At 44.3% G+C, this 15,669-nt stretch overlaps 1 protein-coding gene across 2 annotated transcripts in view; it reads right to left on the minus strand.

The window, feature by feature from the left end:
* FZD6 (frizzled class receptor 6) overlaps nt 1-12,486 on the minus strand; it is a 281,494-nt gene extending 269,008 nt beyond the window's left edge. The window contains exon 1 of one of the 2 annotated variants that reach the window (XM_085605127.1): nt 12,359-12,486. The gene's annotated coding sequence lies outside the window, so the exon portion shown is untranslated. The remainder of the gene's footprint in view (nt 1-12,358) is intronic. The other variant, XM_085605126.1, reaches the window with a different exon arrangement.
* Nucleotides 12,487-15,669: the final 3,183 nt, after the last annotated feature.

Raw genomic sequence — 15,669 nt, forward strand, 5'->3', positions numbered from 1 at the left:
GACAGAAAGCACCATCTCTGCATCAGTCTTGCAACTGGCAGCCAAGAGGGTAGATGGCTTGGCCTCCCTTCAACAATGTCCAAATCAAGCATTCATGTACTGCTTTAAGTACTCTTAAGACATGTATGTTGGGCCCAGAATGTCAAACTTCTTATATGCTTCTCCATTTATGTACAAGTACCTCTTCTTTTCAGACACAGTATACATACTGGAGGCCAATTCCACAAACTTTATTCTGAAATGCTTCAGTGCAATCTTTTGTTTGAGTAATGGAAACAAATCACTGACGTATAGCTATGATACGATATCCTTCTCTCGAAGTTTAGACAGGCCCGCCTCCCCTCCTGTTGAAAGGTTGCTGTCCTGTTCCTCCTCCTGCTAGTAAATTGGTATCCCACTGCAGTACAGGCTGAAGAGGAGCAAGCCGACAACCTAGTGTCACAAAAGGTGTTGTAGAAATCTTTTATGCAATACACCTGAGTAACTTTTTCTTACTTCCATGTCTTGGAACAGCATTGTTATCTCCTGCTTTAGGAGGACATAATCATTTACAGACGTAGGGAGGCACAGCAAGGAGTCCAGCATCAGCTTGAACACATGAAAGTAGAAGATACTCTGAACTGGAAAGCTTCCCATTTGGCTATACAGTGCCGATTAAGAGTAGGGGTGGTTGACAGTTCAGAAACCCAATGCATCCTGTTATGGAGGAATGGGTAGCATCTGACTGTCCTCTATGCTGTACATATGCCAGATAGCACAATGACATCAGGCTACATCATGGCCAGGCCAGAGTTCAACTGAAATGCAAGCAAACACCAGAGAAGGAATTTTTCTCTGAAAATACTATGAAAGATGGTAACCGGTAAGGATGGAAGAGAAGGCTAAGAGCATCTCCATGCAATAAATTCAAAACAATATAAAAAGGAGAGACATGCAACCCTGGAACTAAGTGGGACAATGTAATTTTCACAAGCATATCTTCAATTTTCAGTCTAGAATGGCCTTGTCTGACCAGACAAGTGCAGATTTTTTTTAGTGTTACATAATATTCAAATGGACGAGTAAAACTCTTTAGTGTCAAAGGAATGTATCTATACAGTGGTAGGTTATTTCTTTCTGAACATAATACGCAACTGAGTTATCTCTGAAAAATGAATTCCACGACGAGAGAAAGAAGGAATACCTGCAGTCTTCCACCTGCAGTTGGAAGACCAGTGTTAGACCTGGTATCTTTTGGTGTTTACCCTGTCTTTTTGCTTTCTGACTTCCTGTTTTTGATGATGATATGAAGGGCTTTGCTGTAGCTGACTTAGTGTCTCTGCACACTTTTTCACTGCTATTCGGTGCTAAAGTGCCAGTGCCCCTACTGTAAATTGTGTTATGATAGGTTTTCCATGATTAGCATATTTGATTAACTAGTCAGTTCCTAGTACAGTGCACTATGTGCGCTCAGGGCCAGTGAATCCAATGCTACTAGTGAGCCAGCAGCACTGGTTGTGCCACTCACACAAGTAGCCTTGCAAAGGTGTCTCAGACCTGCCACTGCAGTGTCTGCGAGTTGTTTTAATTGCCATGTTGACCTGGCAATTGCACCCACTGTCAGCCCCTAAACCTTCCCTTTCCTTACATGTAAGTCACCCCTGAAGTAGACTTAAGGTGCCCCATGGGTTTTACATATCCTGATAGTGAAATACTATGCATTTCGTTTTTCACGATTGAAAAGCTGTCTTTATCATAGTTAATCATTGGAGATGCCTTGTTGCATTTAACTAGTATGTCTGTCCCATAGGCTAACATGGGAGCTGCACTGTAACAACTTACATGTGTATCTCCCCATTGGGACAAGATTGAGACATTGAGTTTAGGCTCTCTGAACTCAGAATTTACTAACATCTCTTAGTAAAGTTGTTTTTTTAATTGTGTGTATGAAAATGCCACTTTTAGAAAGTGGGCATTTTCTTGCTGAACCATCCTGTGTTCCTCGGCCTGCTTGTGGATTCCCCATCTAGATTTAGACTGTCAGGGGCTGTTTGTGCATTCACTCCAGACAATCACACAAAGGGATCTGACGTGAAATGCGGTCTCCACCTCCTGTGGTGAATCTGGACCAGGAGGACAGAACTGGTTTTTACTGAGCAAGCAGGACCTTCTGCCTAAGACTTCAAAGAGAAAAGTAGTATAAATAATCGGGGCCCTGACCCCAGAACTTTAGAACTCTTTTGGACTAAGGGACCTGCCAAGAAGAAGAGCTGGAAGAGCTGTCAGGAGGAGTACTGCTCCTTTGCTGTTACGTTATTCGCACTTATAGAGCGCACAGTTACCCTGGGGTGTCCTGGCGCTAAGCACTGGTTGCTGGGAAGGTGGGTGTATGTTACTGGGAGAAGAGCCAGGTCTTCAGACCCCTTCTGAAAGTAAGGAGATCCGGGGCGTTTCTAAGATGGAGGGGGAGCTCGTTCCATGCCCTGGCGGCACAGTTGATAAAACTCCTTCCTCCCCAACGGACTCTTTTGAAAGGGGAGACTTGAACTAGTTTAGCTCCAGTGGAACGTAGCATTCTTCCCGGGACGTAGCACTGGAATTTACGTCTAATAAAATCGGGACCTGTTCCATTGATGGCCTTAAAGACAGTGCAGAGTGCTTTAAAACAAACTCTTTGTTTCACCGGGAGCCAATGGAGTTTCTTCAGCTCCTCTCTTACAGAGTCAAATTTTGGAATACCGGACAGCAGTCTTGCTGCTGCGTTTTGAACCAGCTGGAGCCGATTGATGTGCTGCTTTTGGGCATTAAGGTATAGGCCATTGCAATAGTCCAAGCGTGACATTAGGAGGGCCATTATCACTGTCTTAAGGCTATTTTCAGACAGGAAGAACTTAATTTTCCTTACAATTCTTAGGACTTAAAAAGCAGGCTAATATCACCATACTTATTTGGTCACCCATGGTAAGCTTATTGTCCAACAACACCCCAAGGTTTTTTGCTTTCCTAGCGGGTGGAGGGCAGGCACCAAACGGGTGTCCACACACAAGGGTTATTTCCAAACTTTAGGACCTCTGTCTTACTGGAGTTCAGTTTAAGACATCCAACGTGAAATGGCCCCCATGCAATCATGGAAACGTGCCCCAGTTTCCTTTTCCCTCCCGTCCCTCAGTGACAACACTATTTGAGTGTCGTCAGCATAGGAAGTGAGTTGGAAGCCAAATGATCTTATGATTCCAGCCAGGGGTGCCACATAGATATTAAACAACATAGGGCTCAATGACGAGCCCGGAGGCACCCCACATGGAAGGGAAAAAGGTGTGGACTTGTTGCCCTCCAGATCCACGGTTTGTGATCTGTCAGCTAAAAAAGATTGTAGGAGTTCCCCTACTCGCCCACCTACCCCTATATCGGACAAACGGTCCATCAACACTTCGTGATGGACCGTGTCAAAGGCCGCCGACAAATCCAACAGGATCAGGACGGCATTGCCACCCCTATCCAGGGCCTCTCTAATTTCCTCCATGGATTTTAATAGGGCCAACTCAGTGCTGTGCTCTGCTCTGAACCCATACTGAGATGGGTCGAGAGAGTTGCTGAGCTGGAGAAATGCACTGAGTTGGGTGTTTATGGCTTTTTCCAATATTTTAGCAGGGAAGGGGAGCCGAGAAATCGGCCTGTAGCTATTGGGATCTGTGGGATCCAGGGTCTGTTTTTTCAGCAAAGGAAGGACAGAGGCCTTTTTCCATAGTTTGGGGAATATGCCTGATCTAAATATGGCATTCAGCAAGGGAGTAAGTGCTGTTCCAATGACCTCAGGAATTTGCTTAATAATCCACACTGGGCAAGGATCAGTAGGGGCTCCCGAGCGGACAGAATTCAAAATATTGATAGTTTCATGAGTCCCTAGGGGTTTAAATTGTTCTAACACCTGTGTGTTGCTTTTTTGGGTTGGCCTGCAGTTGCGGCTTCTGTCTTGACTAGTGAAAGGACTGGACTGAACTTTCTGCAACTTATTCCAAGGGGTTGAAGTTGAGGTTGCCTCCTGTTGGAAGTCTCAGGAACATCAAAGACTTCATCTTCATCAACCAACAGCACTGGGAACTGTGTGTTTTGTGCTGCCACAGAAGAAAAACAACCTAGACGCTGTCCATAACGCCGCTGCTGGCTTCGTGACCTGAAAGCACTGCAACGAGCACCGATGCACTTGGCACCAAAACCCTGGTCTCACCGACGCAGTCACTGAGCCACTGCTTGCACCGTGAACTGTGGGCACCACCTTGCTTCACATCGCCGCTTTGGACTCACCGACACCACTGTCTGCACTCTGGCCTGGGGGCCAGGCAGTTACACAACGCACCGCCCCGTGCCAAACCGTAGCCTCGGTCAACCGACGCCAGCGGCTCCAGATCGTCCACCGACAACAGCGCTTCAACAAAGATGACATGTCAGCACAGCAACAAGCATTGCCCCACTTTGCACTGCAGCCTTGGTCTCACCGACACAACTGGATGCAGTCACCAAGCCGCTGCCTGCACCTCGACCAGAGGGCACCGCACGATGCACACCTCCACTTCGCACCGAAGCCCCGATGCCTGTCGAAGCCAGCGGACGCCAGAGCTCGAGACTTCAACCTCACAGAGTACAATCTGCAACGCATGTGACTTCAAGGGCCCGACGACTCCAGCACCAACTTCTGGAACCAATGCTCGGAGGTGCCACCACTTCGGAGCTCATCGCAAGGTCCATGACATTACGATCTGCAATGTGTGTGTCTTCAAGGGCCCATAGACTCCTGGACCAATTTCTGGAACTGAAGCACGGAGACGCCACCTCTTCGGAGCTCATCACAAAGTCCACGACACCCTGCATTTCCAAGGTCATGTTTGTGGGTCTTTCAGACACCGTAGCTAGCCCGCAACCTGGCTGTCAGCCTGTACTGCTGGATTTGTTTGTTCACGACCCCGTGATAGCCCCGGATGGAGCTATCGACTTCAAGAAACTGTCTTAAGTTTATTCTTGCAAAATTCATATCTTTATTGCTGTATTTTGATCGTTTTGGTCTGGTTTTACACAGATAAATATTAGCTACTTTTCTAAAACTAGTGTGGTGTCCTTTTGTAGCATTTTCACTGTATTACTGTGTGTTATGTGCAACTGCTTTACACATTGCCTCTGAGATAAGCCTGACTGCTTGTGCAAGCTACCAAGGGGGTAGGCAGGGGTTATTTTAGAAGTGTAAATCCCCTTACTCTGACTAGAAGGAAGGGTCCCTTCCCTGACAACCAGAGAACCCCATTTATAAGAACCAGGGAGTAAAGATCAATAGTGCTTTAAATAAAATACAGTGATTAGTGATGAGTTAGCGTACTCTATGTAAACTCTTGAGGGAATTAATTCAGTTAGTTTGCTTGCTCAGCCTTCCCGTCCAACCCAGTGTCACTGGTAATTAAGCATTGTAAATGCTCTATGGAAAGCTCTTTATTTGCCTACTTGGCAATAGTATGCAAGCACTTTGCTCATGGATGAGCTTTTTGTTGAACATTTCAGATATCAGTATTTGCAGGTAGGTGTGTTGTCTTGATTAAGCGAGCTGCAAAGTTAAACAGCAGCCACTTGTTAGTACTGGGCATGCCGATATCATGTACACTATAAAATGCTGTGAATGTAGCCTTCGGACTCATTCTAAAATAGATGCTTTGAGGGATGCAATATGAACTCTAAGAATGAATGAACTGGCATCTCTTTTCCTTCCATACTGACTTTTTTGTGAGGACGGGGCAAGGGATTTTCTCGGATTCCCTACCTTTGAGCTCATGCTCCAGTTGGGCTTGCCATGCAGACCCCATAAAAACCTTTCCATTTTCCCAAACGCTCATCCCTAAACTCTAGCCCTTTTTCTCCACATTGTGTCTATTAAAACATGGCAGTTTTAGGGACCGGACCATAGGCTTCTCCTGTACAGCTGCGGTTCTGAATGAGCATGTTAGTGCAGTGAGGCTCAAAGTACCGCCCAGGGGCCGCATGTGGCCCTACTGACCTGTGCATGCGCCACAATGGTCAACAGCAGCACTTGGCTGCTGTTTACTCGACTACGCACCAACATAAAAAAATCAAATAGAGGGCAAGTATTTATGTAAAGGTTAACTGCAGTTACTAGGGTGTCCTGCACCATTTAACTTTAGAAACACCTTTATTCTTAAAGACATCTTCAAGCAAAAGTGCAAAGTATCATCAAGCCTGTTCAGAATTCAAACAGTGTATTTCATTAACATGCAGAACCAGTTCACCGTAGTACATCAGATTATATCAGTGAATTGATAAGTGTTTTTTTTTAAGTGATAGTTTCAAACATGAATTTAGAAACATTCAATCTTCCCCCACATCCTGACAACAACGCCAAAAGTGGACTAGGAGGCAAGTCAGTTGTTATGTGAACTCTTTGGTGGGCCTGGGTTTCTATTATACTTGAACAAAATTATAGTTTATTAAATTAAACACAGACGGTTTTGTATAGCACACATTCTAAAGTAATGCATTTCAAAGTCATCATATGCAATAATGAAGAAAATGCTAAGATCACACAATTTGGTTAAATGGAGAAGCCGAGATTAATCCCAAACGTGTTGCTTCGCATCTACACCCACCAACGCCTCATACCCCCCCTCCCTGACCACCACCCTGCTGGTACCAATGCAGTCCTCAGTCGCATCACTGACCAAACATTGTGCCCCTGGGAAAATGTTTGTGAGAACCCATGGGTTAGTGTGTCGATACTCTCTAACAGCATGGAGCAGCATCGCACCCCTGTGCTTTCCTTTTCAACAGGCTGGGTTTGTGGCATAGAATTGTTCCTGTTGGTACTGCTGCCAACTGTACACAGGACCGGTAGCGAGGGGCCTAAATGGCGTTTTATTGGTTACGTGATTACATTTCAATCTTAAAATGTGTTTTGAATGGTGAAATCTATTAGTGTGACTGCCACATTGTGCTGTCATACAATGTGGCAGTTCTGTTACAGTAAGCACGAACAGTAAAAGGTTGTGGTTTTATGACAATGATGAATTTTCTATGGTCAGTCTTACTAAGAAATAGTATCCACTGCCTGTATGAACTTTCTGATATATGAGACATTTCTAGTGAGTAAATTAAAACCTGGGATATGACGTTATAGGTGAATATATAGTATATGCCAAGACACACACAGTATTATTTAGTGCTCAAAGGACACTGCTGTACACGAAGACTTCACACAGAAGTTGAGCACAGTGCCCCATTGTAAGGTGAAGTACAATTTCAAGTGTTACAAAAACAGCAAGAGCAGCATAGTCCAGCTCTGAAAAGTGAAGGGGGGTGGAAATGCTCACAATCTAGAGACAGGCCCATGATGCGTCTCAAAATAGCAAACTACTTAGCCACATGTGATACAGTCCCTAAATCCTATCTGCCCAATGTCTCCATAATTGTTAATCCCAAAACATATTTTTGTTAAAGACATAAAATGGGATTTATTTAAAAAGAAAAAAGAAATACAAGTACCTTGGCTTTAGGAGGACGAACTAAGAAATGCTTGTTCAAAATGCCTCGATCTGGCCCAGCATTTGCCATCATGAAACTGGCGAACTGTAATCGAGTAAAGCTCAAAATCTGACATACCGTCCCTTCTTACCCACCACCACCAATTCAGTTTCTGAAAGACATATTGCTAAGCGAAGGGCAAGCGACAATTATGTTATTCAGGGCATGAATAAAATCAGAAAATATGCTCGTCTGAGTCAACTATATCTATTGAAATTGGGATTAAAACGTAGAGCATATACGTGAAATTATGTGAAGCTAAAGCATAGCTCCACTTCGCAGAACTCATTGGATCGAAGTGATATCTTTATTTTGCTAATCTGTTTGATTGCCTGCCAATGGGCTGCTGGTTATCCCCTAAAAGAATTTACGGAATTGAAGGAAGTAAGCGTTATCAACATAAAAACAGAGTGCCTTATCTTAAATTGCATTCAGAAGTGAACTATAGCTCAGATACAGGTTTAATCAATGCAGCTGCCTGGATTACCTTACATTTTCCAAACTGTAACTATCGTTTGTGATTTTGCCCCTTTTAGATATTAAATCCCAAACGTTTTCCTACAAAGTATTTTTTTGCTAAATTGATTTGACTTGTGATACATGTATTGTGCAAGACAGCTTTACTGAACACAGTGTGCTAATTTAATTTCTGAAAACAGTTAACCACAAAGCATTGTTATTTAGTATCCAAATGGAAACGGGACATATACTACCAGGGGCTGAAGAGTGCAATGTACAATATTGAATTTGCTTCCACTTCTCCAGTATCGTGGAGAGTTCCCACTGCAAATCCCAAACCTAAGCAGGAAAAGGGAATCACTGCTGAAAGTATTGCAGAAATTTCAATCCATGTATACTGTGGTTTTGAAGGCTTTACAGTTTACTTAGGAAGAATTCCCCACCAGCATTTCCACTTCAATTTTCTCTGCCTCTGTTTTGCCATCAGCACCTTAAGCATTTACAAAGCTTCTGTGTCTCGTGGTTGGATTGGCACACAATCGGGGTTGGTTTTTCCTGTGTAAAGCCAAGTGGTTCCTGAATCCCCCTACTGACAATAAAATGAAACAAGGAATGTTCCTTGTCTGAGTATCTCACACATTCATGCACAGGCTCCTAACAAACTGGAAGAAGTGTCCAGGTCCATCGATTTCCTATCAGAAGAGGTATTCTTAGGGGCTTGATTTAGCATGACTTAGGCTTGTGTATTCCTGACGTGTACTCGGGTTGTCAGATTAAGGAGCCTCTAGTGCAAGTCCCTTCAGTTGCAAGAGTAATTAGCATGAAACAGGCTACAACTCCAATGCTGCTAGGCACCATCTGTACGAGTTATCCCTTGAGCATTTATTAATTTGCAACCACAGACAGTTCATTTGAGGAAATTGTGGGATCAGAGTTGACAAAACTAACAGAATACCACCGGTCCGCATGGATCTCAAGGAAGCTTTCCAGTAGCGACTAGTTTGGACAACTTTTTAAAAGAGATGTCCGTTCCCACTTTTGGTCCCAGAATGTTCTCATCATGGATGCAGAGTCCAGGCAGGGAGGTAAGAGTGGACTACAAAGAAGTGAAGGGCGCTAGTTACCAATATTCTGAAAGAGGATTTCTAGCTATAGTGTGCAAGTTCTCTGCCCACCATAAATCATTGTCCATGAGTGATAAGTGAGATGAACAGTCACTTCTAAGAATGAAGAACAAACTTTGGAAGATGAGCAGAAGGGCCTTGTGTGGCAAGAGGTGTCAGAGGAAGTAGCAGTAACTGTGCAGCAGGCAAGCCATCAATTGCATTGAAGGCAATTTTAGAATGGAGTGTTTGCTGAAAAGGACAGGTCCCTGTATTACATCTACTTTGAGGGACGCATTCTATCGGGAAGGATTGTCAGTCATATGATCCCATAGGGCAGTTATCTATGCAATCAGCTATTTCTCATGGAGTCCGGAGGAGGAGTTCTGGTTTAAGGATGATTTGGCAGACTACCTATTGAGATTCTAAAGTGATGTTTCTGGTATCATCTAGGGGTTTACCTTTGGTTCTTGAGTGTTAACATGATCATTCTTTGCCACGTTAGAAACAATTGAAATCAAGTTTGTGAGTGCTGCAGTTCTAGTCACCTACTCAGAAGTTTTGGAGAATGGTGTGTCCTACTATGTAGGAATCCATTTTGTAGTTCTACTGCTTGATGCAGCCATAAGACCAGAGGTGTCTTCTTTAATTGCTTTTCTGAGTAGATCCATTAAATCAACTTGATTAGCTCATGTTGAGGCTAAATGTACAGTAGCAATTAAAGGTAAGCGTAGTTAGAAAAAGACAGAATCTGGAGCAAAGTGTACCGGGCTCCCTGAAGGAAGATATAAGAGGTGACTTGGATAGCCGCTCATTAGTTTTTGCACCACTATCCCCCAAAACTTGAAAAGGAATAATCTACCACCTACTGTAGGCAATGGTTCTCTAATTATGGTATGAAAAAATGAAGTACATTATTTTGTTATCTAATGTGTTTTGTATTTGCCAGTTAAATCTTGCACTGCTTTTGTAGACCTCATGAATAAGGAATGGGACTATCACGAGAGACGTTAAAATATTAACTTTTATTTACATACAATCCTAGTCCTACATACACCTCCTTTCCACAATTCTTACAACTCAGCATCTCTCCCGTAGTTTTGATCTCTTCAGCAATTTATGTTGCGTGGGTATGATTCCATGGAATGCTGTGAAACCTGTCCACTTATGCTATTGCGGAGAGAGGAAAATAACACCATTACCTGAAGCAACAGATAGGGTATCTGTCCAGGTCATGCACCTCATGATTAAGAACTAAGATAAGAAATTGTAGCAATCAGAGTAAAACTTAGATTACTACCCATTAATGGCTATGGAACAAACATCCTTGTGCCCTGCATATACACCTTGCCCCACTTATTGAGCCATGGTCCACAGGGGGTAGACTCAGACATACTCCCTACGAGACACAATGGCAGACCCAGTCACATCACACAGTCACCTCCTAGTGAGATGGCCTGACATCTGCTACTCAAGCAGACAAGAAGAACATTTGGATCTCAGAGTATACCTACGAGACGAAGAGAGGGTGGGTTGGAAAGATAGTACAGACACCATAACATTGAGTACTGTAATTAACAATACCCATCATCCAGCCTCACATTCAAGCTTGGTCGGTCTCCAGAGATATCCTCCTTACAAATAAATGGAAAATATAAATTCCTAAGACAAAAGCCTTTTGGATGCAGCTTGTAAATTGTTGCAAATAAACATAAAAGATTACTTTAAAGCTTTCACAGTGATTTAAAATATGTTGTACTGTTCATCCAATATGCTGCTTTTTGTATTGAATAGAGGTAGGCAAGCCTCTGAAAGTAAGAGCCAGGCTCGAGCCAGATGCCCAGCTCTGCCTCAGCTCAATGTCTTTTGGAGCCTTGAGCCCAAAACGAGCCACAGAATCCGAGCAATTCTCCCGGCTGGGAAAAAACATGCAACATAGTCTGCGTCAATTGTTTAACTAATGCTTTTATGTTCTTAGGCAAGGTTCACGCTATGTAAAACTGCCAAAACAAATTGTGGGTTCTGCCTCTCACCCACCATCTTATCTCATCCTCCAAGATTTCAGGACAAAGCATTGACTTTTGATGCCAGAAGAGATATCCATCTAGTGGCTGAAATTCACAATGCGAAACAAGAAAATCAAGGATCAATCCGGGTTTCCCTGATTGACTAAATTGTGTGATTCTAGGCAAATACTTCATTTCACAGAGCCTCCTTTTTGTTCATTATAACATATAAGAGCAACTTCAAATATGGGAGTTCAGGATATGTGCTGTACAAAAACATGGTGCTCTGATTATATATCAAAAAATGTTGCTCTAACTATAAGAACTTAGGCCACACATAGGTTACACATGACAAATGACACCTTTTAGTTAACTAATAGCATTCTCAAGAGTGGGGCAGGAATGTTTCTCAGTACATGTTTAAAAACTCTGACTTTTAATAAATACTATCAATGTAAAACATAATTTGATGTGCTAAAGTGAAATGCGTCTGTGTGTTATAGAAATACATTTTATTTTAAAGACACCTTACATTCAAATAGGAGGTTTGTTGCATGATTTACATGCCAAATATTTTGAAAGCTCGGCTCGTGCACTGGCTCTTAGAGCCAAGCCAAGGGCAGCCCTTAGCTTGGCTCCCCCAATTTTAGTGCTTATCAGAGTCCACTACCACTTCAAAATTACACTTCCCAAAAAAGTTACCATTGTCTGTATAGACATTCAGCAATTTACCGTTCCTTATCAACTATTAACTGAACTTTCAATGAACATAAAGTTCAAACGGGAACTGAAAATCTGGCAATCCCTTTGCAATTCCTAAAAGACAATTGATGCTTTGATTAGTAAGTTATATTTAGGACAGGGAGTATGAAAGGCCCAGTTAATAAGTAACGAGGGACTTGGGTGCAACTTTTAAAGAACATTGCAGGCCTCCACGCGTTTTAACGATCTCCGCTTCTTTAACGGTTATTAGTCTGTGTATACGTGTTCGAGATTCACACACCTGACCTCGCTTTTAATTTCGAGCACCGCAGGCTAGCAATAGAGGGCCAGCCCTCGCTGCTTCTCCTTCGCGTTAATGCAGCAGCACCGACCAAGCTTGTGTTCACTGAGCGTGAACCTTCACACAAGAGAAGTCAGTAACACAATTAAACTTCACACTCTTGCGACAGAAGCTGCTGGGGACACGCTAACGCTCCCCAACAAGGCAGCGAGGTGCCTGAAGGTGGCCCTTACCTCCCGTCTCCGGACAGACGAGCTCCCACAGGTGACTGCCTTCTCTCCACTTCCGACTGTCCCATACGCGAAAACGAGGCGAAGTATGGGAAAAGTTGGATTCAGAGTGAAAGGCAGGCTGTGGGGCGGTATTAGGACAGTCTGTATCGATTTACTTCCTAGTAATGCCTGCGATTGGTTAGAAAAAGAACCGCCCTGAAAGAGAAAGCCCGCCCATTCCCAAAGTGTAAACTGCCTGTTGCTTCTCAGGTGCACCGGAAGAAGCCCTCCGCGCGCGACACGGGATGCGGCCCAACCGCCCGTGTGCCGGCCCTGCAGGGCAGCCTCGAGCCCGCGTCTATTTCTCAGTATTTAAAACATAGCTCTGTGCGTCCTTAGCAACAGCGCATTGTCACGTGGCAAGGAATTCACGTTATAGCAAGTTTGCCGCCCGTATGGCTTTGGGAGTCAGGGCATGTGTGATTCACTCAGACTCTGGTTCGGATTCTGGCAAAGCGGTCAATAGGAAATGTGGTTATGTGGTTGAGATTGGAGAGGCGCACTAGGTGTTGGCCGAAACCTAGGAGAGATAATTTACAAGTTCAAGGAATTCCTGACGAAGCTTCAGATTGTCAGGTGGTACACAGCACTGTGAATATGTAGGGCAGGCACTTTACTCTGTGTTATCATGGACACAACACTGTTTCCATTATCCCTACTTCCCATGTTCTCGGACAAATCATTACTTTTGAGGTGAACTCCACCCCATACCAAGAGAGAGAAACTGGAAGTGGTGGGCTAATCTCACCCACCCAGGGGTAACATATACACCCATTCCTGTTTTTTTCTCCTGCCCTTGCGAGGATGAGGGCACAGGACTTGGGACTGGGACTGGACACAGTAACTATAGAGATCAATTTGCTGAGAACTGATATGTGGAAAGTAGCCAACCATGTATCAGAAACAGAGAACCAGATTGAAACACAAGAGGTCAAAACTGAAAATGACTGTTACTTCGCTTCTTGATGGGGGTGAGCGCCTTGAGGATATGGAAGGGAGGTCACGGCGGAACAATCTATGATTCATAGGCTTCTCGGAACGTGTGGAGGGCCCCTCAGCTGTGTTATTCTTTGAGGAGGCGAGCACAGTGATGTTGAGCCCACCCAGGCTCTCTACATTTTTCAAGTTCAAGAGAGCTCATAGGTCGCGGTGGCCCCCCTGCCACCCCGGGCTCATCCGATGGTCTTAATTGCAAGACTCTTTGATTATAGAGACCCTGACACCATAATGCAGCATGCAAGAAAAAGCAGGCCATTGCGATACAAAAGTCCTGTGATGAAAATATTTCCAGATTATACAAAAAAGTTCCAAGACAAGAGAAACATGTTTATTGTGGTTACGAGACAACTACAAGCAATTAATTTTCAGTATAGCCTCGTTTACCAGGCAAAGCTTAGAGTAAAGCATGGAGGTAGAGCCTGGTTTTTCAATTTCCCTGAGAAGGCATAGGAATGGTTGGACTTCGTGGCGTTGGCAACTGGAGGAGCTACAGCAAGACCCCCACAAACTGGGTTGCAGAGCACTCACTGCCACAGGGGTTGTGGAATGTCGAAAGCGTGGACACGTTGGAGAGCACTGGTTCAGATCCTGGTGCAAGAGGATGGTACGCTGAAAGAATCTGATGGAAACCTGGAGGGATATCGACCTTCATAGGAGAGCAGCAGAGATAAGTTCTTAGAAATGATGGTCACCCCTGAAAAGGATCCCTGAAAGAACAGTACTTCAGACTGCTTAGCCAAGCACACTGATGGTAGTCTGTTCGGGGAGGGGCAGTACCACGTCAATCAGCAACTTGGACAAGTTTTGGAGTGGGGGAAGGTTGTGAGTGAAGGGATGAGGTGTGTATGGATGGTGCCTGGAAAGCTCTAAATTCAGTAATGTTAAAACTGATGTTTCAAAACAAGTTTGGTAAGATATGTGCCTTGCGAATGGAGGGCTGAGTGTGGCATGACCTGGACTGGTGCAACGTGGTCCTCCGCCAGTGCCGGGGGATTGGGTGGCTGCTGAAAGGGAATGCTTCTCTGCAGTGCAACTGAAAGGTATTTCCTTATTGTTTGAGGAGTGAGGTGGCGTCATTTTTTTTCCTATTGTAGTATGTTTCTTGGGGAGACTGATGGGGACAAATAATGCTACTTGAGGGTGGATGTTGCTGGTTGGGGAGTTTCTTTTTACAGTTTTATGTCCAGAGGTTACATTACAGGAGAAGAAGGCAGACAATGGCACACCACAGGGGGGACCAGAAGGCACAGACACTGAGTAGGACATGAGAGGCATATACAAAGTGCTCACCTGGATCGTCCGGGTTTGAACAATCCTTTAAAGCGCCATTGCAAACATTCATAACTCGGAAGCTGCAGGGTTAGTATAGCGCTGTTACAGGAGACACATCTGGATAGAGGGGACGTCACCACGGTACGTAAGAAATGGAGAGGACAAGCATATGCAACCACCTACTCCAGATATATGAGTGACGTGCTGGTGTGGGTGGCGCCAGAGTATCGGTCCTTCTGAAAGACCTGGTTGTAGATGGTAAGGTCATATATCTAGTGGTGACCGCAACACTGAACTTGCATGATATTTGTGTAGTAAATGTGTATGTCCCTAACGTGGATGAAGAAAGCTTTTTCCCAGATGTTGTTCGGAAGTTCTCCCCCTACCTAGTGGCTGATATTATCTGGGCTGACAGTTTTAATTGTATAATACATGGTGATCTCAATTGGCATTCCCGTAGAGTAGCGGTTAAACCACACATGATGGAATCCTTGGTAAAGGCAAAGTCTGGCTTGGATTTGATAGACATCTGAAGACATTTTTCAACCCGACAACTAAAGCATATTCATGCTGCACTCCTGCCTCGAGTACATACAACAGGTTAGATTACATCCTGGTGCAGGTTGACTGGGTGTTTAAGTGTACAGGGGTAGCGTTTCTATCCAGATACTTATCAAATCACTCCCTGCTTTTAATGAGTATAGTAACAGAGCAAGTCCTTTCCAGAGTGCTGCCGTGGCACCTCCGTACGGAGATGCTGATGAATGTCACTTTTTCTGAGGGGCTGGCAGAGACCATCAGGGAATATTTTGAAGTCAATGAGAACATGGCTAGCAATAGACCAGTGGAATGGGAGGCTATAAAGGTGGGGGTCCATGGTAAATGTAGGTCGCAAATACATGGGGTAACTGCAGAACTAGAGCAATCGATAGGCACTGGAAGCCAACCTTGCTACACAGACACAAACATTAGCTGACTGGGCAGCTTGCAAGGCAGCACTG

Source organism: Triturus cristatus, chromosome 5_1 (assembly GCF_964204655.1).
Source record: "Triturus cristatus chromosome 5_1, aTriCri1.1, whole genome shotgun sequence".
NCBI lineage: Eukaryota > Metazoa > Chordata > Amphibia > Caudata > Salamandridae > Triturus > Triturus cristatus.